Raw genomic sequence first — 27023 nt, forward strand, 5'->3', positions numbered from 1 at the left:
TAGATCTATACCCCTCCAAATTAGCAACTTATATTTTAAAAAAATAGAGAGTATTTGCAGCAGATTTATTTGGAGCTATAAAAAAGCTCGTAGATCAATAGCTTATTTGAAACTCCCAATTGAAAAAGGGGGTTTAAACTTCCCGGATTTTAAAATATACTCCTTTGCAACTTTCTTTCAACGTATACGTAGCCTAATAATCAACGACTCCTCCCTATTTTTCCACCAATTTATGCTGGGAGCAGATAGTAACCAGTTCTTGTACCGCGTGCACGACCCCAACTACTTTAAGAGAGTCAAGTTTAAGACCGCAAGACACATCAAAAGAATTTGGGACCAAATAATGATTTTTGGTAAGATTCCTTTCTTTAATGCAGAGCTATTGATTTGGGGGAACCCAGGGCTACCAGACTTCTTCTCCGATGGTGCAGCAGCTTTTTGGCTGGAGCACGGTATAAGCACTCTAGGTGACTTATTTGGTTCGGATGGTTTTTTGAGTTTCAATGCACTAAAATTAAGTTACCAAATTAGAGATACTATGTATTTTAAATACATTCAGATGAAATATTTCTTTGTTAATAAAATGAAAATTGGAAAAATAGAAAGTTCAGATACTTTAAAATTCATCCATTCGAAAGACACTAAATCACTTATTAGTAAAAGCTATACCTACTTAAATAACTGTAAGCAAGGAGACTGTGAAAACATGGCGGCCAAATGGACTAACCGATTAGGTCTGAACATCAACCCAAGCCAGATTGCTGGCTCGCTTAGACAGATCAATCTGGTGGTACAATCATCAAATCTAAGGCTTCAATTTTATAGAACGGTGACTCAAATATATTATACACCACAAAGAATTGCTAGCTGGACCATGGGAAATGGTTCTAGCGAGCGAACTAAATGTCCCAAATGCAATCTAGAAGCCGCCGGCATTGAACACATGTTATATCAATGCCCGGAACTTACAACATTCTGGAAAGGATTAACAGCGGTCCTAAACAGCAGACAAATTATATTTCCTACACTTTCTGCACATTTAGTACTGCTAGATATACAAGATACTAATCATAAACATAAAGACCTGATTTCTATTGCTTTTGCTTGCGCTAGGTTGGTTATTGCACGGACTTGGATCTCGGAGGAACCACCCAATATTATGGAGTGGTGGAATCTTATTAATGAAATACACACAATGGAACTATCGTTGGCTAAGTTAAGGGGTACTAAGGCATTGAAAGCAAGGCAAAGGATTTGGGGTACTTTTATTTGATTCATTTGACTTATATGTACCAGCAGCAAGTAAAACGATCTATTTTTATTATTTATTTATTTAATTATTGCTTTATCAAAGAATGTACATTATCATCCTCTGTATGTATTTGATGGTTACATTTATTTTTGGATATTTTTGTTTCCAAAATCTGTATGTAATCTAATGATGCTTTCTTTTTCCTGCAAGAAAAAAAAAAAACTCGGAAGATTCATTTTTAAGAGTAGGCACTGGTGGCTTAGACCACTGCCTATTATTAAATAATATTTTTCCCACCATTCTCAAAGGGGCCACCAATTGGCAGTAAATTGTGAGTGTTCTGCGACCGCATTGCGGTTGCAAAACATTCGTACATATTATTCCAATTTGCTATTAGGAAGAGATGCTCTCAACACCACCCTTCCTAATGCTGTAGCATTTAATGTCAGTCTTTAAGTTCTCCCTAGACATTGTTTATCCATGTACCATGTATGCAAATGTAAAAAAAAAATTGTATCAGCTTATTTGTAAAGTGCCCTAATGTCCATTGGACTATATTTTAATATATTATATAAACAAACAACTGCACTAATACAAATCGCACTACTAAAACCTAATACAAACACATGTAATGTAATGTAATGTATAGGCATTTATATAGCGCACTACTTACCCGGAGGGTCCCAAGGCGCTTCGACCGCTGCGAAACCCTTCCTGGCTTCCCTGAGAGATGGTCCCTTAATGGGTATCTCCAGGGTGAGACCAGGCATCCCCGGCGGTCTGGTGGGGCCGTTAGTGAAGATGAGGCAAGCTAATGCCCAGAGTTGCCGAGTGTGATCGCTGATCAGAGTGGGCACCGAGGCGAGAGAATTATCGAGTCCGCTGACCCTGGTCCAGAAACCTGCCGCGCCAGGAATTGAACCCTGGTCCCGGGCCGTCCTCTGCTCTCGGGTCTGCCGCCTCTAACCAGTGAGCCACACTACTTCACGCATGCAGCACATTACACAACATGCATACACACATATACCTCGTGGGCATGGAAGACACAACTGCTTGGATGTATGTCCTTGGCTGTCCTTGTTACCATATTTTTTAGAGCTAGCAGGTTCGCATTTTAATCTTGTTCTATTCAGAAGAACCCACATAAAAGACACTTTAGTGGTCGAGATATGCACAAACAAGTATTTGTTCATGATTTTAAATTTTTACCAGAACAGATCACTTTCTTTCTTAGACAAGCCGTGGCCATCTTAAAACCAAATATGACTACCAGAGGTTTACCTTATTGTGATTGTTCCTCAGTGAAAGTCAGGTAGATCACTTTCCCGGTCCCCTGAGGTAGTTTGAGCTAATGACCAGGAAACTACATCTTGTCTACATTTACATTTAGATGATTTGAGTCCACACATTCTTGTATTGGCCCAAATACCTATTCCACAATAATTTCCTTGGATGTCCTCATCACACTGGTGAAATTTCATTTTCGAGCCTATTGGCACGCCATGTGAAACTTTTTACAGAAATGTTAAAAACTTTTGGTGATAGGAGCAAATCAGTGTCACTCCGACAGTAACCTTTTCAGTGAGAGGAAAGACCTTGCTCGCCTACGACTCAGAAAAGACTGTAACCATAGTGCCCACACCGCCAGCGCTCGCTCCACCTTGCGCCCCATGCACTTTCATACCAAGGAGACTCCTGAGACATAATTGTGGAAAACGGTGGTGCAGGTTTATTTTGCATAACAAGTAGCAGCTAAGGTGGGTCATCTAACAGGCGATCCAATGCGGCAGCCCCTCGCTGACCCGCATGCCTAATTAGCCATCTTGCACGGTAAGTCGATGCTCTTGACGGTGCAATACGTTAATACTTTAGTTCGTTTTACTCCCGCCCCCCCCTGTCAGGGCGGAGCGATGAGGCACACCCCCGGTCGGTTCAGGCCCCCCGACCGCCCGAAGGACTAACGGGGCGCCGACGCTGTTTCCTGGAACCCCCTCGGCTCCAGGTTCTTGGCTCAGGCACCCCTACCGTGCCAGGCAGAGGTATTGACTGTCTCCTTCTGCCGCAGAGGTACCCTTACTGTCCATCTGCTTCCAGATCGCCCTGTGACTCCGCCTGCAACACAAAACAGACCATTAGTTGTTCACACCCGCCTGCTGCTCTGCTGCTGGGTCAGGGCCAGGGTGGGAACAGCGCAGAGCAGTCAGGAAGCGCGGCGAGAAAGAGACCGAGCAAAGCCACGCTGTTCCAGATAAAGGCCCGTGGGTCCGCCTCCCGCACCTCAAATCACCCTTCATTGGCCATTCATAAAGGGGGCGGCACCCGGGCCGGCGCGCTAACGTTCTACTCGCGCGGCATGTGGCACTAAGACGCTGTCTCGCGTTATCTCCCCTTCGCGTCGCGCGGCCAGCGGCATAGTGCCCACACCGCCAGCGCTCGCTCCACCTTGCGCCCCATGCACTTTCATACCAAGGAGACTCCTGAGACATAATTGTGGAAAACGGTGGTGCAGGTTTACTTTGCATAACAAGTAGCAGCTAAGGTGGGTCATCTTACAGGCGATCCAATGCGGCAGCCCCTCGCTGACCCGCATGCCTAATTAGCCATCTTGCACGGTAAGTCGATGCTCTTGACGGTGCAATACGTTAATACTTTAGTTCGTTTTACTCCCGCCCCCCCCTGTCAGGGCGGAGCGATGAGGCACACCCCCGGTCGGTTCAGGCCCCCCGTCCGCCCGAAGGACTAACGGGGCGCCAACGCTGTTTCCTGGAACCCCCTCGGCTCCAGGTTCTTGGCTCAGGCACCCCTACCGTGCCAGGCAGAGGTATTGACTGTCTCCTTCTGCCGCAGAGGTACCCTTACTGTCCGTCTGCTTCCAGATCGCCCTGTACTCCGCCACAGCTCTGGAGGAGGCCCCCGTCGATGACAGAGCCCCCCCACCGCCTAGCCACCTTTATACCTAGCACCCTCAGATCATAGGCACCCTGCTGCTGCCAGAGCTTCCTGTAAGTCACGGAGGAAAACATCCATCCCAATCCCATACAAGTGAACCCCATCTCTTTCATAGTAGCCCACTGTTCTGTCCTGTATCAGCGCGTGCCTAATAAACCCCAGGCCCCTCTTCTCCATGAATTTTTGCATGGCCCTGTTCACCCTCCTCCTGCCTTGCTCGATGGCAAGGGGTGACCGCGCTCCCCTCCAGGTCCTGCGGGGGACAATCTCTGACCATACCAATTCAGTAACCCCCAGTTCGTTGGTTATCATGGTGACATCCCGCTGCATGGCATCCACTAATGCTCGCCTCCCCATTGTCACCAGATCATTCCCACCCAGGTGTATCACGAGGACGTTGGGAGGCCCACCCCGAGCTGCCACACATTGGTCCAGTCTGCGCCTCAGCTGACCCCATCTCATTCCCGGGGAGCCCATCCATACTATTCGTGTCCTTGCAAAGGCCAACTCCCACTTCCTGAATGACGCCCACTGTTCGAGTCTGGTAACATACGAATGGCCCATCACCCACACGCAACAGTCAACTGCAAGAAAAGACACCGTTGGCATTATTGTTTTATTCAAAACACACTGCACAGCAAACGAAAATTCAAACTAAAATTCAACACGGTAAAAGCGATCCTGAATTGGCATTGCATAGAACACGCAAATGGCTCATCCCCTTTATTCAGAACACCCTGCACAGCAAACGAAAATTAAACGGTAAATAGCCATACCAATGTGGCGTTACATAAACACGCAAATAGCTCATCTCCATTGTGCCATATTATATTCACGGGCGGACATATCTCAGATAACAGGAGGACGACCATCTCCCCACTCTTTTGACCCCTTCTTCGCCCAACCCCGCCCTATAAGCTGCAGTGGCTGCCCCTATTCTAAAAGAATGACTGGAAAATTTCTTGCCTTCCCCAGTAAACGACAGGCCCGCCTTTGCCAACACCCTCTCCATTACCCGCTCAAATTGAAATTTCGTCAATGCCATGCCGTCCTCGTGGATCAAGAAGGGGCCTGCCAGCAGGGGTCTGATTTTCAGGTATTCCCTTACCAAAGTTACCGGGCAGTATCTGGAGTCCTCGAACGCATGCAATGTTATGGCCACTCCCTTCCGGGCCTGATCAGTTTTAGATTTGCGCAGCCATAGAACCAGTGAATCCTTGGCGCACACGTCTAACATGTCCAGTGCTCTCCCAGACCTATCCGTTCTGGACCTTACCACCAACTCGCTGGTCCGAAATGCTCCGAAGAAGGCCAGGCAGAAGGCTGTTGCAAAGAGTTGAGCCTCGAATGCCGAATTAGCCACAGCAGGCACTGTGTCCACCATGCACTTCAGGGCGGGGAACTCTATTCCAGCTCTCTTATCAGGGCTCCTGACCTCATCCCGTGCCCACCCTTTCAGTGCTGCCCTAATCCTGAACGCCCCCGTTGGGTCGTCCTCGCCATTCAGCCTGGTTTCGTGCTTGAGAGCAGCCAGGTGGCTGCACACCCAAGAATGGGACTTGCCTGATTCATTTGCCCAAACAACAAAACCCTCCACTTGCTCCTTCAAGCTTAAAGTTGCTGCACCAAGGGACTTTGTCACTGCTCGAAAAGTGTCCAGCTGAGACGCATATCTTCTCCTGGTCGACTGTGCCAGGGAACGTTGTCCCAACCTTTTCAATCGCTCCCCCACCGAAGGAGTCGCCAAAGTGCTGCCGGGAACGGTGTCATCTCCTCCCCTGCCTGCGGCCATGCCTCCCGGAATCGCGACAGCTGAAAGCGAGAGAGAGCGTCAGCTGCCACATTCTTGACACCCTCTACATGCCTAGCCCTGAACTCAATGTTATGACGTAAACCCGCCCTTGCTAGCTCTCTCAGCAGACTAAGAACTAACGGGCAGCTTGCGCTCAGGCCGTTAATCGCCTGGACCACAGCAAGTTTGTCAGACCAGAACACCACCTTTTTGTTGCCCAGCCCCTCAGGCCATAGGTGCAGTGCCACTACGATGGGGAACAGTTCCAGGACTGTGATGTTAGCCGTCACCCCTTTTTTGCGCCACGCATCAGGCCATTTCATGGCACACCACTTCTCTCTAAATATTACCCCGAAACCTACTCTCCCGGATGCATCAGAAAATAAACACATGCCTTGGCTGCTCTCCCAGGGGGCCCTCCATATCACTGTACCATTGAAATTTTGTAGGAACTCATCCCACATACTCTGGTCTGCTTTCAAACCCGGTCCCAGACGCACCAGGTGATGCTTCTTCACCATCCCCGCCGTAGCCTTAGCCAACCTGCGGGAGAACACTTTGCCAGCTGGTATGACTCTTGCGGCGAAGTTCAGCTTGCCTAACAAGCTCTGCACTAGCTCCAGGGTTGCGCTGCCCTTTCCCAACATTGCGCTAATCACTTGTCTCAATTCACGCACCTTCTCCGCCGGGAGTCTGGATTGCCCTTTGACCGTATCTAGCTCAATACCCAGGAATGTCAGCCACTGCGCGGGACCTTCCGTCTTCCCTGGTGCCAGGGGAACCCCCAGATGGTCCGACAAGACCTCAAAGGCCCGCAAGGCTTCTGCGCACTCCTGAGAACCGTCCCTGCCAAAAAAGAGGAAGTCGTCCAGATAATGGGTGACTTGTGAGATGCCATGCCTGTACATGAGGGCCCACTGCAGGAAAGAGCTGAAAGCCTCACAAAAGGTGCACGAAACTGCGCAGCCCATAGGCATGCAGCGGTCAAAAAAGAATGCCCCCTCCCACCTGAATCCCAGCAAGTGCTGACTGTCAGGGTGAACCGGCAGGAGGCGGAACGCTGCCTCGATGTCCGCTTTCGTCAACCACGCACCCCTGCCTGTTCTCCTGATCAGATCGATGGCCATGTCTAGGGAGCAGTAAGAGACCGAACACGCCCCCTCCTCCAACCAGTGGTTGACCGAATTGCCCTCTGGGTATGACAGGTGATGGATTAGTCTGTAGGAACCCTGCTGCTTTTTTTTTGGGACCACGCCTAGCGGGGAAACGAAGAAATTCGGAAGCGGGGGAGAAGGATATGGCCCTGCCACCCTCCCCAAGTCAACCGCTTTCTTTATTTTCTCGCTGACCACTTGAGGTAACTCCCTAGCTGATTTCAAATTCAGGGCATCCCTGTGGCCCAGGGGCCCCTTGTACGGAATCTTGAAACCATCCACAAAACCTTCAATCAATAGCTCACACTCCCTCCTGAGCGGGTATACCCTGAGCAATGGCAGGATGCTTTGCAGCACTAAAGGGGAAGGACCCTTGGAATGCACCATCCCACCACCCAGCTGGGGGAATCCAATATCATGTTCACTTGCCTCGTCGCCATGCTCTACCCGTCCTGTCTGCCCTTTGATCATCTCATTGTCTGGCACCTTCTGATCCCTGTGTTGAAGTGGTGGGTGGGTTCTGGACATTAGTGCAAGAGATTGCTGCGTGTTGTGAACCACACTAACTGCACTTGTGGGCAAACTTGCACGCCCTCCCCCATGTGCACGCCCCATTGTTAAAAAGCCTACAGGTCCCTGAGTTGAAGCGCCTTGGTCCTGCACCGAAGCCCCTCCCCCGTCCTCCCCGAAAGGGCTGCTGGAAGGACCGCCTCGGGTACTGCTCCCACTTCCGATCCTGTTCCCACCTCTTGGCTTCATAACCCTCGCTCTGTGACCTGTGCGAAGTGTCCCTTTTGCCATTCCCCGTCCTGCACATGTGCTTAAACCAAAGCTGGATGTCAGTGTGATCCCACCCTATTTCTGGGCAACTGGCCATGGTCTTTCTGAACTCCTGATCGTATGAAAACCAGCCCATCCCCCCAGACTCTCTTGCCCCTTGCTGGATGGAATTGGCATACTCCATCAAGGCCTCGCTCTGATCTGGGTCCTTCTGCACAATTATAGCTGCCAGAATGTTGAAAGCCTCAGTCCAATTCTCAATGGTCTTCTCGGGCCACCGCTGAAACCTAACCTTGTCGTCCTCCTTCTTTCCCATCCTCCTCATGTCAGCCCCCGCATTGTCGTGCATAAGTAAGGTCAGGATGTCTATATACTCCCTTCTCCATATACCCTCCTTTGCAGCTTGCAGTACTTGCCTGGCCAATGAACAGCCACCTTTTGATTTAAAACCTGGTTTCCCTGCGCCCGTTGGCTGACCCCCCCCCGCAGGAACCGCAGCAGTCCTGATCACTGACCCACCTGTGTTCAACCCTGAGCCTGATGCACCTTCCGAGGCCGGTGCCCTGCCTGCAGCTTGTGCACCCGAGGTGGCGCCAGGCTGGGGCACGACCGGGGGGGTACCCACGGGTGTAATGTGAGGTCCGCTCTGTGGGACAATGGGGGCCACACCTGGGTGACCGACTGCTGACACACTCTGTGAGTTAAGGGCATTAACAATCTGCGGAGCTACAGTCAGGGGAAACCCGTGGGTCATGCTCTGCTGAACCGCAGGAGCACTAATCTGCTGAGCGACTGCCGATACACTCTGGGAATTGATGGCATTCACAATCTGCGGTGTGACCGTGAGAGTTGTAGACACAGCTTGTGAAACATTGTTGACAGCACCTAGTTGACTGGCCAGAGAGACACTCTGTGCCGCCTGAGAGTTGGCACCCAAGTTGGCAGGTATCAACGTTGCTGGACCGGGCATCGGTGCTGGCCCTGCTATCGATGGCGGCCCTGATTGAGCCCATACCTGACTCACTGGATCAGAAGCTGCTGCCCCAAACAATGGGACCAACTTCTCTTGTGCAGCCGCCATGGAGTCTAAACGTTTCTGAAACATAGCCATCAAACCCAACATGTCGTCCATTGTCTTACCCATTTGGGCCAAGTCAGTTATCTACGCCACCGGTACTACTGTGGGTACTACCGCTGTGTTGGCCGGCACCTCGACGGGAAGGGTTGGTGTCACTGCCTCATTCCTGCGTGGTGGTGTGGCTGGGAATTCCTTCCGGGTGCCCTTCCTCTTGCGGGTGGACCGACGCGTCCCCTCTCCTGAAGTGCCCTGTGAGTCATCGCGTGTCCCAGGTCTGCCCGCCTCTTCCAGCCGGCGTGCTTCAATAAAGCCTTGAGCCCAGGCTGGCCCTTTCGACTGTGCGACAGCCAGGAATTCCGCCCACAGCCCATCCTGTGGCAACGCATCCCCGCGGGAGCTCATTGCGAATGCTCCTACCCTCGGAGTCCCTACGAGTGAGAAAGTAAACGTCAATGCACTACACCTGCCCAAATCAATTCAATGCAAGCGCCCATTGGACCCTCTGTTACCCTCCCGCAGGTACTTTCCCACTTTCTATTTCAAGTTAAAATGACGCCACTCGGGACTCTACCACGGTGCCATGTAATCGAAGCGAGTGTTACCTGCTGCTCTTTAAAATCGTCCGCTGTCACACCCTTCCGAGATCCGAACACGCAAGACGCGACCTGTAAAACAACACGTGTTACTTAACCTGTAAAAACTTCCTGCCCGCAAACCTGCAAGGAAACCCGCGTCACCCGCTGGCCCGTACTACGACGTATGTAACACCAATATTACCTGTCGCTCTTTAGACGGCCGCAACTGGTCGCTGCTCGCGATTCTGGACCTATCTGTAAAATAAATTGTATTATCCGACTGCACACGAATCCTTGTCCACACCCGTAGAGAGAACCGTGGTTTGCCCTACACCCCGCTCGTAATTGACGTACGCAACCCTGTTTTACCTGCAAGTCTTGTGAAGTAGCCGCTGCCGATCCCTGCCCGCGCGCTCGTACCGTGGTCCACGTGGCGTCTGAAAGAACAATATGTTGTTACAACCTGGCCAACTTTTTTTTTTTTTTTTTTTTTTTGCATGTTCTTGAAGCCACACATTCAACCTTGAAACTCATCAGAGCCCGCGGAGGAAAGCATGCGAGCGGCCCGTTATTCTTCCACTCCTGTGCCTAAGCAGCAGAACTGGACTTCCAACCTACAATACCCGTAAGCAATGCTCTTAACGAAAACCCAGCGTGTAACTATTGTGCCCTGTTACACCTGTTAATTCACCTCACTTCGGTCACACTATACCACAGCTGGGTGTGAGCTTTAGCATCACTGCTTTAGCTCTAGGTTCAACGGACTCAAAGACCTTAGTACCTTATACCAGAGGCCAAAAACCCCACAGCAGGGGTGTTCTAAGGCTGCCAGTGCGGGACGAGAGCAGACGTCTAGTTCCGCCATATTGGATAGTGACTACATCGGATCCCTATCTCGGGCGGGGCGCAGCGCGAGTGGAGAGCTCAACCCGAGTGCCTGATTCAGCGATCTACCTCCGGACCATCGCACACGCCGTGCGGACATTTTCAAGGCGCTTCTCACCCCCATGGAGATACTGACCACGAATCGTTTGAAACTACAAGTGCTCCGGTAGACCTCGTTGTTACTTCTTAAATACAAACCTGCACGAAGGCATAACTATTTAACTATTGCGAGCCTGTTTCCCTATAATCCGTTTTAGTCGAGCAGACGTCGGTCTGTTGGCCGACCTAGCAGGCATGGTCATTCTTAGGCAATTAAAATTGAATTTTACTCTACTTTGATGACAGGAATGTATTGCCCGATTCACAGAATAATTTCCAAATGCAGGAGCAAATGCGCTAAGTTAAAGGACCCCTTCGACTTAAAGCAAAACACCCGGGTGGATAAGGAATACGCATTCACAATGAAAATAGGTCTGGTATTCTTTAGGTCTGGCTTACTCGTTGTAGATTGGCCTTCCTCTATATCCATTTCAGTACACACACATTGCCCCAGCCATTCTTTCAATGATCGCAATCATACAACTACCAACCATCACGCTCCTACTGCACTTTAGGGGACGTCCCTCCTAGAAACTCTGAAGTGAGGTTACTTTGATGACAGGATTGTATTGCCCGATTCACAGAGTAATTTCCAACTGCAGGAGCAAATGCGCTAAGTTAAAAGGACCCCTTCGACTTAAAGCAAAACACACGGGTGGATAAGGAATACGCATTCACAATGAAAATAGGTCTGGTATTCTTTAGGTCTGGCTTACTCGTTGTAGATTGGCCTTCCTCTATATCCAATTCAGTACACACACATTGCCCCATCCATGCTTTCAATGATCGCAATCATACAACTACGAACCATCACGCTCCTACTGCACTTTAGGGGACGTCCCTCCTAGAAACGCTGAAGTGAGGTGCCGGAAATACTAGCATTTGTGCAGCGCTGCCCCCGGAGAGGTGTCCCGGCGCCGGGGGTCGTCTGGGAGATTAAGCGAGCTGTTATTGCCCCGAGTCACACTGGACATGACGCCTCCCCACCGAAGGCTTCCCCAGATAAGAATGGAGCTCATTGCTAGATCAGGCCATTGCTCCTTCAGACTAAAATTCTCCACTTAACTGTGCGCACCCTTCGTGGCAAGCCGTAGGACCATGAGTCTGCAGATTCCCAGATGCCCCGCCAACACACACACACACACCCCTTACCAAAGGCCTAAATATGCAACCATTGTAAGCCTGCAACACGATAATCCATTATGAACATGGGGGTTATGCCGAGACTAGGCCACTTTACCGACCGAACGCGGAAGTGCATGCCGTTCGCGTGTTTTGAGAAACGAGGTAGAGCAGCAGGGGCTCGATAACGAGTCTCGGTTAAGTACAGTAGGGGGCATAAATATGTAACTACTGTTAGCTTGAATCCCGATAATTCATTACGAACATGGAGGCTCTGCCGTGACTGGGCCTCGTTACAGACTGACCGCGGAAATGCCTGCCATTCGCGTGTGGGGAAACAAAGGGGTAACGGCAGGAGCTCGAAAACGAGTCTTGCTGACGTACGGTAACTGAATTACCAACGTGCACGGAGGCATAAATATTTAACTATCGTGCGCCCATCTCACAGTAATTCATTTTACAACATGGAGGCTATGCCGTGATACGACTACAAATCACTTTCTTGTAGTAATCCGTGTGTCTTGCGGAACCCTAGCCCCCGTTGCCCCTTGATCCGTGACCTCCCCCGTCTATACTCTCCCGGCGCCAAAGTGCGGTCGGCCTCTGCCCGAGTTACTGAATTCCCGCCACCGTAACTCAAGTAGCCTCGTCCCCAGTTTGGAGCAACACTTCTTCCAACGGGCCAGAAACCCGCAATGCCCGTGAAACCATCCCGGTGCAATCACCCCGCCCGCCGCCATCTTCCTACGCTGCCCGCCCTACAGATACTAGTCGATTCGGCCTAACCCCGCCGATCGCCAAACGTCGGTCCAGCTACTCCAAACCCCCCCCGTGGACGGACCACTGGGCCCTGTCAACCTGGTCATGCCCAGGGACGAGGCCGGGGGGAGGCCTGGAAGTAACCCATACCTGTGATCGACGACGAGTCCACCGACGCAAACAGCGCAGAGCAGTCAGGAAGCGCGGTGAGAAAGAGACCGAGCAAAGCCACGCTGTTCCAGATAAAGGCCCGTGGGTCCGCCTCCCGCACCTCAAATCACCCTTCATTGGCCATTCGTAAAGGGGGCGGCACCCGGGCCGGCGCGCTAACGTTCTACTCGTGCGGCATGTGGCACTAAGACGCTGTCTCGCGTTATCTCCCCTTCGCGTCGCGCGGCCAGCCGCATTTCTAGGCTACGTCTAATACATGCCAACTCGACAGTCTTTGAATCAGAATATCCTGTGTGAGGGGATCAAAAACAGCCAATGGGTCTAATATTTGGTTTTCAATTTCAACTGATAACAATTGAGAAAACAACACTGACTGCACTAATTGTATTTGGTTGTAACCTAAAACACTAGCATGCTCTTGTGCCTAAACAGTATGAGTGCCCCCTGGAATGAAGACAGTTGTGAAGCAATTTCCAGCCCACCTCGAGTCTTTAATTAGCTGCTGTCTAGATTCTGCAGTCACACATGTCAGTCGTGGCTGCCTACAGGACATCTCTGCGACAAGTCCTGAATCTCTGTTGGCACTTGATCTGTGGAAAATGTGTTTGTGGGTCTCTGAGATGTTACCAGTGGCAGGGAGCTGATGGACACTGCGAACTGACAGACTAGGTCTAGGAACTAGTCGAGTGTGTCTGTGGAATCAGCTACAGGAAGAGGGCAGAGGCTCTGAGAAAGAGAGACACTGTGAGAGAGAAACTGTGAAAGAGGTACTGGAAGAAAGGACATGCCAATGGGGGCTCCCCGATGAGGTATGGGCGCAAGAGAGGCTTTGAAAGAGGCCATGCAATTAAGACAACATTAGTTGTAAAATGAAAATGTTATTTGTAAATGCATTTTGTAACCAAGGGATAAACACAGTCACTGGCCACTTTTGCATGGACAAAAATGTAGTAAACACTGGTAACCAAGGATTTACAGAATTTTTGAAGACATTCACAGTAATGCTCAAATATGAACTATGAAAATGAGAAATCACAAGCGTAAGGGAGCTGTATCTTCCCCATCCTGAATATTCACAATGAATGCTTGCACTTCCAGGAACAATAGTTCCACCCCTCTTTGGGGCTGAAAACTTGACTACCATCCTCTGCAACAATGCTTTACCTCAATGAAAGTTTGGAGCAATTTTTTCCATATTCTCAGCTTGTGAAGGAAGGGAAAGTTTATCAGGCGGAAGAGTCCTTGTCTAACAAACATGCAGAATACTGATGTGACTATTGGGTAATGTTCAAAGAAGTTCCACCCAATGAATCCCACCCGATGCCTTATCATCCCTGACACACAGGATGTTGTCATTCTTACAACCTAACACAGAACTCAGTGCCTGGGTAATGCTAGCATGATATTTATTGCCTTCTGTGGTCCGTTGATAGCCTCAGTGAATCCTACCGCTCGTGCCTCAAAGTGAGCACGCAGGCAGTCCAGACTTTGTATTCCTGGGGTCTGGTATTCCTTTCAGGGTGAGCCCCTTCCCTGTAGACACTCGTCCCAAAGGTAGATCATTGCATGCCACGTCCACCCCAATACCAGTGTGGAAGGAACACTGCCACTCAGAGAAGCCTTGTGGGCAGTTCGCTTGCAAGATTCTTTCTCTCACTCTCTCAACTGCAGACTGCCTTTGGAAAATCCCTGAGCACTCAAACTCACACTCAGGAACCACTACCCAGCATCTCATCTAAAGCGCGGCCTCTCCTTCTCTAGAAGGTCCAGGTGTAAACATGATTACATCATCCTTCCTTTCGTATACGAAATATATTGTTTGATCTTTTTCTGGTGCTCGTGAATGGTGGATCTCCAGAAGTCCTCAGAAACTGAGCACATGCTGAAAACTCTCTTAAGACACGTGGCACACTTGGCGGCAAAGACAATACTATATTTAAAGGAATGGCTCCACAAGAAATGTAATTGTACATGTGCAGGTGGCATCCCTCATGGCTGATATTGGTCACATGGACTTTGGAGGCTTCGCGGAGAGCACCTTCTTCAGTAAAACTTTATGGTACATAAATGTAGATTGATGAAAAAAGGAAACTGGTGCATTCTTGTACAGTTACAAGTCTTAAAAATCCTATTGTGGAACATACAAAAAACATTTGCAAGGCCATGTCCTATGCATTCTATAACATAGATCCGAGCCTGGGGAACAACTGATGACATTAATGCATATTTACAACTGTTCATGGAATAATTACTAGTACCTTTTTCCTGGGAAAGCAGTGGTGGTTCAGGCTTCTGCTTCTCTATTGTTATAGGTGTCATCAATGGTCCCTCCTGATTAATTTTCATTGACTCGTCTGGTGAGGGATAAGTTATTTTACTTTTAGACATTTTAAAAATTTGGAAATATCAAAGCATCTCTACTCTCTGGAAAATGACGGAAATGGATCAGGTTAAATGGTGAGTTAAAGGAAAATCAATGAACACCTTGTTTTTTTGGTCTTACCTACAGACAGATTTTGGTGCCTGGCATGAGCTTGTGTTGTCACACAACACACAACAAACACAAACATACACAGCAAGGGGCTTTTGGACAGCCCCTTTCAAGAATCCGCTACTGTGGTTCAGCTGGCTTTAGGCACTTCCTATAGTGGCAGTCCATCAGTTTTCGTAACAACCTGAAGCAATTTATGGATGTGAATAACTTAAAATAGCAGATGTATATATTTCAAATAATTTCATTGCATTGCCTACTTTTATTTTTTTAGATGTGGAGGTGCTGCACACCCTTTTTGTTGGTGGACTTAATCGACCCAACCGACTTGCCGCTTACCCTTCCAAAATATCTGTCAGCCATGTTGAATTGATAAAATAAAAAAAAAGCCATAATGGAAGCGTATGGCAGCCATCTAGGAATAGTATCTTTCAATAATTGCAGCTATGTACTTGCATACGTGCTGTATCCAAGTTATCAGTACCAACTCTTACTTACTTTTTGCAAAATATAATATTTTTTTTAAAACAGCGGTGCTTCCTTTGGGAAACTTGAACTACTCAAAATACATCCATCTTGAAATCCATTTACAGGTATGGTGGTGGTCTGCTATTCCCTGCCAGCTAACATCCATGTGTGGCAGCCAATAGGAGGAAGTTGGAATTTGCTACCTACCTAATAAATATTCATTAGGCAGGTCATTCTGCGACCATCTCTGAATCATTTTTTTTACAAACCAACCTAATAGTACAAAGGCCAGTTTGCAAAATAATTGACTTATCACAAAAATTTGGTCAGCAATTTGCAACTGTTTTTTGCGACCAATACATTTGTCCTTCTGGCCCCCAGGTCTCTCGTTGGATAAAGTACATACTTCAGATCAATTGAGTCCTATCTACAAAATTTGGAAACATTTCATGGGTATAACATCACAATAATAGATTATGGGTTTAGAAAAGATTTCTTTTCATGCAATAAAATCCGTCATTTATGAAATAAAACATTAATTCACACCATGGGGGGTGGAGGGGGGAGCTGGTAAACCCGGCAGCAAGATGGTGAGGCTCTGCGGGCAGGATAGAAAATCTGTCTAAAATCTAACACCTGCAGCTGCTACTGACGCTCGTAACTGAACCGGGAACACCTGATGGCATTGAAGACCTGAATGGCACCACTTGAAGTCCAGGTGACTCCTGTGCGGTGATGCGGCCCCGCCGAGATTTGAAAAGCAGTAACTCATCTGTAGAGAGCCACTCGGGCTATCCACTACATTGTGTCTTTCCCCCACGCACGCACGCACAACCCCGGGGCGGGCTCGCGCCGGGGTATAAATAAAGATGCGGAAGACCGCTCGGGGTCTTTCCGGCTGACCTGCACTAAGAGTCTGTGTCCATTATTGCTACCACATATTGCCAAGTGCTAGGCCCTACCTGAAACCACTACACTGGCGACGAGAGTGGTTATCTCCCCACATGTGCCTGCCGCCGCCTGCTCGCGGTGTTGCCGGTCTCCTGCTGCGGTGCCCACCCGCTCTGGTGTGCCGACTCATCCTCCACCCGAGACCCGCCCACGTGTCTCCCGTGAGGGAGCGCCTTCAGCTGGCGGGACTCGTGTTGCCGGTGCACAGCGCGGTCGTCCTGCGGGTGAGTGTTCTTCGGCCCCGCCTGCGCGATCCCCGCGCTTCTTCAATTCGCCGGCCGGCGGAGGGGAGGTGCGCCTGATTCCTACGAGGCCCCGCTGCTGCACCACGTGGCCAAGGCATTCAGCGGACCCGCCCCCCTTCTGGAGTCTGCACGCGAGCGGCGCCTCTGCCCGTGTACTCGCGAGGCCCCGCACTCGGCCCTGCTAGCGTTAAGCCTGCCCGCGCTACTCAAACGTCTCCATCAAGCATTGGCAGAGGCAGATCAGAATCGGCAGTTGGACACCCTGAACAGCGCATCCACGCGCGCACTGCCACCTGTACACAGTCATCGGCTGCACACAAGTGAAAAAAAAAAAATTAACACAGACCCATTCAATTTAAGAAAATACTGCAGGCCCACAAACAAGCCTTGGCAAAGCAAACCTGAAAGGAAAACACCGCAGGCCCACAAACGAGCCGAAGCAAAGCCAACCTGCCTACACCTGCAGCCCTAGGCGCCCCGCCTGCATCTCGGCCCTCACACTCTGGGGCACGTCTTCACAGCGCTCCATCACGTGGCGCCCCAGCGCCATTTTGTTTCCGGAAAGCACCTGTAAACCACGCACAGAGCCTCACAATGAGCCAAAACGCGACAGGAGCCCCCCAAGACGGGGCTGTTCAGCCCCCACCGCCGGCAGTCCAGCCACCACCAGTAGTGCCCGCAGTCCTCCCACAGGCACAAGCACAAGGGGGCGCCCAAGCCCCAGCGGGACCCCCTGCACCTCTACCTCCTGCCCACCTGCATGCAGGCGCAGCGCCCATCCCGCCCTTCAGCGAGACTTCAGACCTGGCGACAGCTGCGCTCCGATGGAGAGCGTGGATCAGGCGCCTCAATCTGTACTTCAAGGGCACCAGAGAAACAGATGGGACTGTAAAGAGGTCACTTCTCATCCTCTAGGGGGGGCAGGAAATCTACGACCTGTTCGAATCGCTTCCCAATACCGGACCTGAGCATGACTACGATGCCGCCGTCGCGGCCCTCAACGCCCATTTCGACCCACAGCTGAACAATGACTTTGAAAAGTTCAAGTTCAAGCGCGCCTGGCAAACTGAGTCTGAATCCGTCGACATGTACTATGCTCGACTCCGTCGGCTTGCGAGCACGTGCCCATTCGCCGACCCCAGGGAAGAGATACGGGATCAAATAATAGTCGGATGCAAGTCAAAGTTACTGAGAAAACTAATCCTCAGGCAACCAGGGATATCGCTAGATGAGATACTCATCCTGGCCCGCTCACATGAACTGTCCGATGCCAGAGCGGAAGAGATGGAGGTGGCGCTGCGCACCCCGGTCATCGCTCCAACAATGGCGCGAACCCCGACCATCAAAGAAGAGAGGGTAGACGCCATCCACAGGCGATTCCCGCCAGTACGGCAAAGACAAGGCCCGCCACGGAGCAACCGCTGCGGATACTGCGGGGAGGATCACCCTGCCACCGCCACGTGCGGCGCAAAAGGCAAAACGTGCCTAAAATGCGGTCGCCTAAATCATTTTGCCGCCGTCTGCCGAGGGGGTAAATTCAGATCAGCAGGCCCACGTGCCCGAGCGGTGACCCAGCGAATCCAACAGTTATCACTTGATCAGGAGCGACCGCCACCTGACACCGAGGCACAAGATAGACGGCCCAGATACGAGGACGACGAAGATGACGAGGTGTAAGTTGTCTCTTATGTCAGCCGAGCATCGACGAAAAGAAGACCGCCACCCATGTGCTCCATTACCGTTGATGGGACGAGCGTCAACGCGCTGATTGATACCGGAGCGTCCGTCAACGTCATGGACTCAGATCAATATGAAAAGATGTCCCCGAAACCGACACTGGCACCATCTATGGCAAAAATATACACCTATGGAGGGACGGAACCGCTACCTCTTCGAGGGGTAATCCAAACCACCGTAGTCAATGGAGAATACTCTACGGAGACCAAGTTCCATATCACGGAGGGCAAGAAAGGCACTCTCCTGAGCTGCCACACCGCGGAAGATCTCGGCCTGGTTTTCTTTGCCAACCAGGTGCACCAGGCACACGCGGACTTCATGCTAAAGGACTTCCCCGAGCTGTTCAAAGGCTTAGGCAAACTCAAGGGACGGAGATTCAAACTTCATATAGACACGACAGTCAGACCCGTCGCACTCAGGCACAGGCCGGTGCCCTTCAATCTCCGGCCACAAGTAGAAGAGGAGCTGCGGAAGCTCGAAGATCTGGGGGTAATCGAGAAAGTGTCGGGACCGACACCGTGGGTCTCCCCATTGGTCGTCGCCCCCAAACCAAAGCAGCCAGGGGGCATTCGCTTATGCGTGGACATGAGACTTCCGAACACAGCTGTCAAGCGTGAGAGGCATATCACCCCCACCATTTATGATATCATAGCGGACCTCAACGGGGCGAAGTGGTTTTCGAAGCTGGACCTCAACTCAGGTTACCACCAGCTGGAGTTGGAGCCGGCCAGCAGATACATCACCACCTTTTCGACGCACGTAGGGCTGCGTCGCTACACCCGGCTCAGCTTCGGCGTATCATCGGCGGCCGAGGTCTTTCAAAACGCTATTCGCGAGGTGCTGTCAGGACTAACGGGTGTAATTAACCTGAGCGATGACATTCTTGTGTACTCCTCGACCCTCGAAGAACATCACACCAACCTGAGAGCGACCCTGCAGAGGCTTGCTGACAGCGGGCTGACCTTGCACCGAGCCAAATGCGCCTTCTACCAAGAATCGGTAGACTTCTTCGGATATACATTCACCAGGGAAGGCCTCAAAGTGGACCCAAAGAAAGCGGAGGCGATCAAGGCGGCCAGCACGCCTCGAAACCCAACTGAAGTGCGCAGTTTCTTGGGCATGGCCACGTACTGCGGCCGGTTCATTCCGAACCTGGCTGCCATCGCGGAACCCCTCAGGGCCCTCACCAGAGCTGATCAGAAATGGGACTGGACCGCGGCCGCAAACAAAGCATTCCAGAACGTCAAGGCCGGTCTTCTGGACAACACCACTATGGCCTACTTCCAGCCAAGGAGAAGGACCGAACTGATTGTGGACGCCAGTCCCGTGGGGCTAGGAGCCGTTCTCCTGCAAGAGTATGGTCCGGAAGAATGGAGACCAGTCGCCTATGCCAGCAAGGCCCTGACGGACACGGAGACCAGGTACGCACAGATAAAGAGGGAGGCCCTGGCCATCAAGTGGGCATGCCAGCATTTCCATCTCTACCTCTGTGGACAGGAATTCACGGTGGTCACGGACCACAAGCCTCTCCTACCCCTCTTTGCTGGGACCTCAAGGTTGGCTCCCCCACGGATCGAACGGTGGGCCGTCCAGCTGCAGGGCTACCGATTCAAGGTTGTGTTCCGGCCCGGGGCTCACAACCCCGCTGACTACCTGTCACGGCACCCGGACGTCACCTCACCACAGCCGCCCACCGAAGACGGAGAAGAAGTGGAAGAGATCGTGCACATGGTCACGCAGGCCGCGTGTCCAGACAACATGACTCTCAAGGAGATTGGAGACGCCACTGCAGAAGATGAGACCCTCATGAAAGTCCGCCGAGCCCTCGAAGAAAACCGATGGGCCCACTTCCTCGATGGCGCTGCTAGCCTCCGCCCTGACGTCAGCCATGCTAGACAGCAGCTATGGCACATACGCAGCAAACTCAGTGTGGGAGAGGAGGGAGTGATCCTGCGAGGGCACCTCCTTGTCATGCCAGAAAGCCTCCAACAACGAGCGCTAAGCCTAGCCCACGTGGGACACCAAGGCATGGCTAAAACGAAAGCGCGCCTACGGAGCAAGGTGTGGTTTCCAGCGATGGACAGCCAAGTAGAAGCCATGATACGGTCCTGCACGATCACCGGGAGCGAACCCGTTCCAGCACCTGTAATCACCGAAGATGCACCTCGGGCTCCCTGGACCCAACTCAGTATTGACTTTGGCAGCTTCCCGGACGGAAGGCACATGTTGGTGCTGGTAGACTCCTTCTCGAAATTCCCAATCGTGGAAGTTATCGCATCCACAGCATTCCCGCACGTTAAGAAGGTACTAAACCGTGTGTTCGCCACGATGGGACTCCCAGAGGAAATCAAGCCCGACAACGGACCCCCCTTTCAAGGGAGAGAGTTCCAGTCATACTTGGAAGCCCTCCGAATCAAACATAGAAAGATCACCCCGCTGTGGTCTCAAGCCAACGGAGAAGTGGAAAGGCTGATGCGGACGATAAACAGAGCCCTGCGGATTGCGGTGGACAATGGTGAAGATCTGGAGATGGCCCTGGACCAGTTTCTAGGGGCCTACCGACAAACCCCACACTCGACGACCAAGTGCGCCCCAGCTCACGTGCTGTTCAAGCGGGCCCCCAGAGACGGCATACCCACAGTGAGTGTGTGGGTGCCGGCAGAGAGAGACGCTGATGCCACTCAGGCAAGGAGGCAGGCCACCAACGCGAAAGCAAGCCTGCATCGCCGCGCCAAAGAACCAGATATCAAAGAAGGGGATGCAGTGGTCATCAAGGATCGCCATCCTGGATGGAAGTTTCGAACGCCATTTGAACCTGAAGTATGGAGGGTGGATAAGATTCAAGGGACAATGTTCACTGCCAAGAGAAACGGACAGACCGTGACACGAAACATCTCCTGCTTCAGGAAGGCAACGGAAGCAGCCGCTGGCCGTCAGCGGGCGGAAGACACGGAAGCGGAAGAGCTGGTGTTAGAAGACGCAAACTATCCCAGGTCCCCGAGTCCTCCGCCAGGACCGCCACGAGGAGAGAGTCAACCGAGGCCAAGGTCAACTGGCCTCGGCGTCGAGCCGAGTCAACCAAGGGCATCAGAAGCGAGCGCCGATCCGAGGGCAGCCTGGGGTTGTCGAACCATCAGGAACCCGGAATCACCGCTACAGCCTGAGGCCCAATCCAATGCCCAGCCAACGGCTCAGAGACTTTGCATGGACATCTCCTTGAACTGTGGTCCGAGTGTCGGGGAGCTGAAAGAACTAAAACAAAGGAGGGATGTAGAGAGCCACTCGGGCTCTCCACTACATTGTGTCTTTCCCCCACGCACGCACGCACAACCCCGGGGCGGGCTCGCGCCGGGGTATAAATAAAGATGCGGAAGACCGCTCAGGGTCTTTCCGGCTGACCTGCACTAAGAGTCTGTGTCCATTATTGCTACCACATATTGCCACGTGCTAGGCCCTACCTGAAACCACTACATCATCCTGCAAGGGAAGGAACCGTTGTGCAGCACTCGCTATGAACTAAACCTAGAGGGCAGCCCCCTTTGCTGAAGGCGTGACGAGCTGTGTTGGGGTTGCCGCCTGGCAGCACCACTGGAGCTGAGCCGCGAGCGGCATAGAGGAGCACCCGTGGCCGCCGTTGGGGACAGACCAAGTGTCCAGCAAGAGAGGCCCGCCCGAATTGTTTAATATCCGATGCAACTGCAGCAGAGGATAAGAGTGCTGCAAGGGCTGCTGTTGGGAAGCCCGCAGATCCGGTGCAGCATAGGCTGAGCCGTGGCTCAGGGGAAACAGCCTGGAGTTGGAGACTGACTGCGGCGGCGGAGCAGGGCTGCAGCCTCGCTGAGATCTGAAAGACCAATGTACATTTCGAGAGGGAAGGCACCGGAGGCCCTCACTCTCACAGTGAGCACGATCTGGATGGCGGCCCCCCCTTTACTTTCTTCTGAGGAGTGGAGAGCTGCCCTCGGGCTGTGGAATTGCAGCCCTGCCGAGACTTGCATTGAGTCACGGGGTGCCCAGGGCTGCCATTGAATGCTGCCCGTACAAAAGGGGGTGGTGATGGACGGAGCATCTGAATCAATCAAACACTCACACCCAGTCAAAAGATCTGGGTTTAATCCATCACCGTTCTTTAGCCCACTCTGCCACCCCAGTTCAGACATGGCTATATGCAAATCAGTCTGACCCTGTGCCTCATGGGAACAGTCCAGCCCGAACTGCCAAGCCATGTCTTCCCTAGACCGGAAACAAGCTTCCGAGGACTGGTTTCTGGCATGCCAGCCGTCTTCAGCCCGGCTTGCTTGAATCCAGTGGCAAAGTGAGCAAGGGACTCACGTCTGAGCATATCCTGCCACACTTATGGCGGCCAAAAGCAGTACAAAAGGGGGTGGTGATGGACGGAGCATCTGAATCAATCAAACACTCACACCCAGTCAAAAGATCTGGGTTTAATCCATCACCGTTCTTTAGCCCACTCTGCCATCCCAGTTCAGACATGGCTATATGCAAATCAGTCTGACCCTGTGCCTCATGGGAACAGTCCAGCCCATTCGGGCGCCACACTGGAAAGATCTCCCTGAACTTCCCGACAACCGTCTTGGACCACTGCGGAAGTTAGGAGTGCTGGGGGAGGGGCGGGGGGGGGGGGGCTGCCGCTGGGCCGGGATCATAGACACTAAACAGCCAACATAACTTATATCTCCTGCATGCAGCGTGATGGGGACGGCTACACATAGAGGGCAAATGCGGGAGTCGCCTGGTCGGGTCCTCCGGCACACACATTGGTCAGGCCCCAGAGGCAACAAGGCAGTGCTCACTCGCTGCCCTGTCAGGAAACTGCTGGGGACTATTCCTCCATAGAGGGGGTGGGAGTCGCAGTGAACAGAGCGGCGGTCTCAGGGCATGTGCCTCACGTGTATACCTAGGAGCCAAGGAGGACGCAGACCAGACCTGTGGATGGCTCTTCTGCTTGGAGCGCCTGTGTGACTATCTTGCAAATCCACCCCAAATCCAGAAGCCTCCGAAAAGTCGGGAACACAACCCCACTGAAGTCAGGAGCAAACCAGTATAATGGGAAAAGCTGACACCAGACAATCAAAACTGGTCTTTGAACAATGCAAGCCCCCACAAGGTCCCCCAGCTATGGAGTACAATCAGCAAGACTCAGAACCAGGAGGCGCGAACACCCCTGAACGAGACATTTGAGAAATGTTTAGGGACCACGAACAATCCCTCACCGCCAGTGATAAAATCAACTCACTCGCAGACAGTGCCTTAAAGAGTAAGTGAAGAACCATGAGGAAAGTATTCAACAGGTTGAACAACACACCTCCACACTGGAGGATAAAAGTGGGGCTCAGGTTAGCGAAGAACCAGCAGAATGCCGTGTGTAAGGGGACACCGGTGTCCTTCTACCCAGACTTCACTCTAGCAGTACAAACAGCCTGAAGAGAATTCCTAGCGGTTAAATATACCCTGCAGCAAATGGATGTCAAATATTCCCTATTATACCCGGAAATGTTGTGGGGTTCCATGCTCGAAGGACCACGTATTTCACAGATCCGAAGAGTGCAGCCAGGTTCGTGAAGGACCTCCACTCGGCCAAGAAGGCATCATGGTCAGGAAATGACTCGGAGGAGGGAGGCCGCACCAGCGACAATGATTAACCACAAATAGTGCTGCTGATTTCTGAGTAGCTGCAGACATTGACTCCTCCAGGGCAGCAGGAGTTGCCCTACAGGACAGTGACTCTCCCCGTGTATCCTTACATTTTAATAACTGTTGATGCTTGCTGAAGCCGCTTGGTCTGCTTAGAGGCATGCTGCTGTGCAGTCTGTCCTGCCACCCAGCTCTCACCGGCTGGGATGCCCCGGGTTGCTAGAAAGCTCTCCCCCAGGGATGATTCCCAATGTTTGTGTAGTTGAGGAACTATGCTGGTTCTGTGGGGTATTTGGGTATAATCGTTAGGCTTTTTGGGGGCTAGAGTGGGCGGGGCGTGTTCCTTGGGAGGTGTTTTTGTTGAATTTTAAAAGTGTCGCCCCTTCTCTCCTTCTCTTTTCTTTTCCCCTACCAGACTCTAACCCATTCATTACACTGTGGGGGGCTCATAAGGCAGCAGGGAAGCACTTAAAGCTGCAAGAGCAATTGCAAGGTAGAACGACATGACTAGAGTGAAGTGTATTACCTGGAATGTCCGTGGCTTGAATGATATGCGCAAGGCGAGAATGGTCGCTGAGCAGGGGCAGACATGCTACTCCAATTATACTCTTTAGGAAGGGATTACACTGGGGCACTCACACAGCCAAATGCGACAAACTAGGACGATATGTGATGCTAGCAGGTAGAGAATAGATATAGAGACTTGCAGACTCCCTCCACCAGGCGCAATCCTGGAGGAGACTGTACTGTGGTGCTCAATTCTAGAAAAAATAGATCCGGCGACTCTTGTCACCTCCACCTTAGGACCGCAGCACAACTGCAGACCATAACAACTAATGGGGATCTGTTAGATGTATGGCGGTGCAGACATCCAAACGTGACATACGTTACTTGTGTGTCTTTTGCCGGACCCTCCAGGTCGAGGATTGACAACTGGCTAGCTTCCCACGATGCAGGAGCCTGGGCCGCTGAGGCAATGCATATGCCCACACCCTTTCCAATCACACCCCAGTGATGTTCACACTGGATTTACCTGAGTTCAGCTGGAGGCTTCTGCAGAGAGCATTGTGTGATCAGGTGTTCCAGGGAACCATCAGGCAGGCAATATCCGAGTACTTTGCACTCAACAAGGGTACAGTTGACTCACCTCGACCCTATGGGAGGTGTTCAAAACTGTCATAAAGCGAGAATGCTTCACCAAACCAGCTGGGGTTCTCCGCTCGCTCCTGGAGAACCTTAAGCAACTAGAAAAAGAAAATCTAGGTTTTAGAACAAGCTTATATCGTACTCAACAAGAGACGGCAAATCCCAAGCTGGCGTAGTTCTTTGACTCTATCCAACTGCTGAGGCTGGGGTGGGACTCAAAGCATATCTGGATGAATCGTTCACAGAGGAGAAGGTGGTCAGAACCATTCAGTCCTTGCAAGGAGATAAAACCCCTGGCCTTATTGGCTTATCAGACGCATTTTACAAGGAATATGCCACATTACTTGCCCCACACCTCATCGATATGTATGAGGAATCCATGGAGTGTGAGGTGCTACCCAGTCACTTCAAGAGGCACTCATTATCACAATTCTGACACAAGATAAAGATCCCTTGAGATAGGACTCCTACTGACCGCTGTCCGTGATCAATGTGGACGATAAAATACTTTCCAAGCTCATTGCAGTATGACGTCTTCCATTGCCAAAGGGATGGCATACCGTTCAGCTAATTTCTACGCATTAGGAGGAATTGCTCCGACATAAAGGACTTCCTTTTCCAAGCGGATATCCTCAAAGAAAAACTCAAACATCGAGGTTATCCGCAAAAATTGATCAAAGGCTCCTTCAAACGAGCTAGATATTTCAATAGAGAGTCAATGTTTCAATCCAAAGATAAAAAAACTCTGGACAAAATAGTCTGTGTAACCAGACATTCTAATTTGAATTACAAGCTCAGGCAGGCCATCAATTCCTGTTGGTACCTTCTCAATTTGATTCAAAAAGACAAGGTGGGCAATGCACTGCGTAGTTCCGCGAAAGTTTTTAAATTTTCTCAAAGTGCTTGTATTTTAAAGGTGCTCCAACTGGTGGCGTAACCGTCCGTTTACGCCAAAATATAAGCTATAAGTACGTGTGAACAAATCAATGCGCACATCCCAGTATTTGGGCACACCCTCTGGTTCAAGGATATAGACTCCAATGAATTTCAAAAATTTATTTGAATTAAATTGATTTTCTCATGTTTTCATAAATCTTTCATTAATGGATTATTTGCATCCAATTAATTAGGCTTTACACAAAATCAACGTTGCTCCACGTTGCTCCAATGCATTTCGGGTCGATAACCCTTTTTCAAGGAGCTCTGTAAGAAATGAGAACGATCTGCATTTGTATCATTGTGGTATTAACACATCATAATGTAAAAAACTAACATTTCCCCAACGTGAATGTAAACAAGCAGAAGTCTGTGCGTAAAAGATGCAAAGGTAACCACAACAAGTGAAAATATATGACCAAAAAGGGGCGGAATTGTGAAAGAATGGTAGGCACACTCAGAAGGATGACACCGGGTTTATGGGTGGGTGGCGGGTAATAGAGAATAAGAAAAACAGGTTAAGGATTGCTCACGTGTATGTCGGGCTGAAATACGATGCTGGAGGGATTAAAAAATAAACAAGGCGAGGGTTAGGACAACGCTCGAAGAGCGGGTATAAATGAGGATTGAGGCTCACTGCCAAACGCTGTCGTCGCTTACCAAAGCGGGATTCTGTGGGGGGACTGGTAAAGTCTCCGGGTTCGTGAGATGCAGCGTGAAGTGCCGGGTTGAGGGGAAGAGCCTCTAGTGAAGCTGACTCTATGTTAGCGCGGAGCGC

General features: G+C 51.1%; 1 long non-coding RNA gene across 1 annotated transcript; it reads right to left on the reverse strand.

The window, feature by feature from the left end:
• Positions 1 to 3119: 3119 nt before the first annotated feature.
• Positions 3120 to 27009, reverse strand: LOC147672124 (uncharacterized). The gene is made up of 3 exons (XR_015303566.1): positions 26906 to 27009; positions 14875 to 14970; positions 3120 to 3364 (listed from the first exon to the last, which is right to left on the reverse strand). It is a non-coding gene; the product is annotated as an uncharacterized LOC147672124 (long non-coding RNA).
• Between the last annotated feature and the right edge of the window lie 14 nt (positions 27010 to 27023).

The sequence above is a fragment of the Lissotriton vulgaris genome, unplaced genomic scaffold, assembly GCF_964263255.1.
Source record: "Lissotriton vulgaris unplaced genomic scaffold, aLisVul1.2 SCAFFOLD_3813, whole genome shotgun sequence".
Classification (NCBI taxonomy): Eukaryota; Metazoa; Chordata; class Amphibia; order Caudata; family Salamandridae; genus Lissotriton; species Lissotriton vulgaris.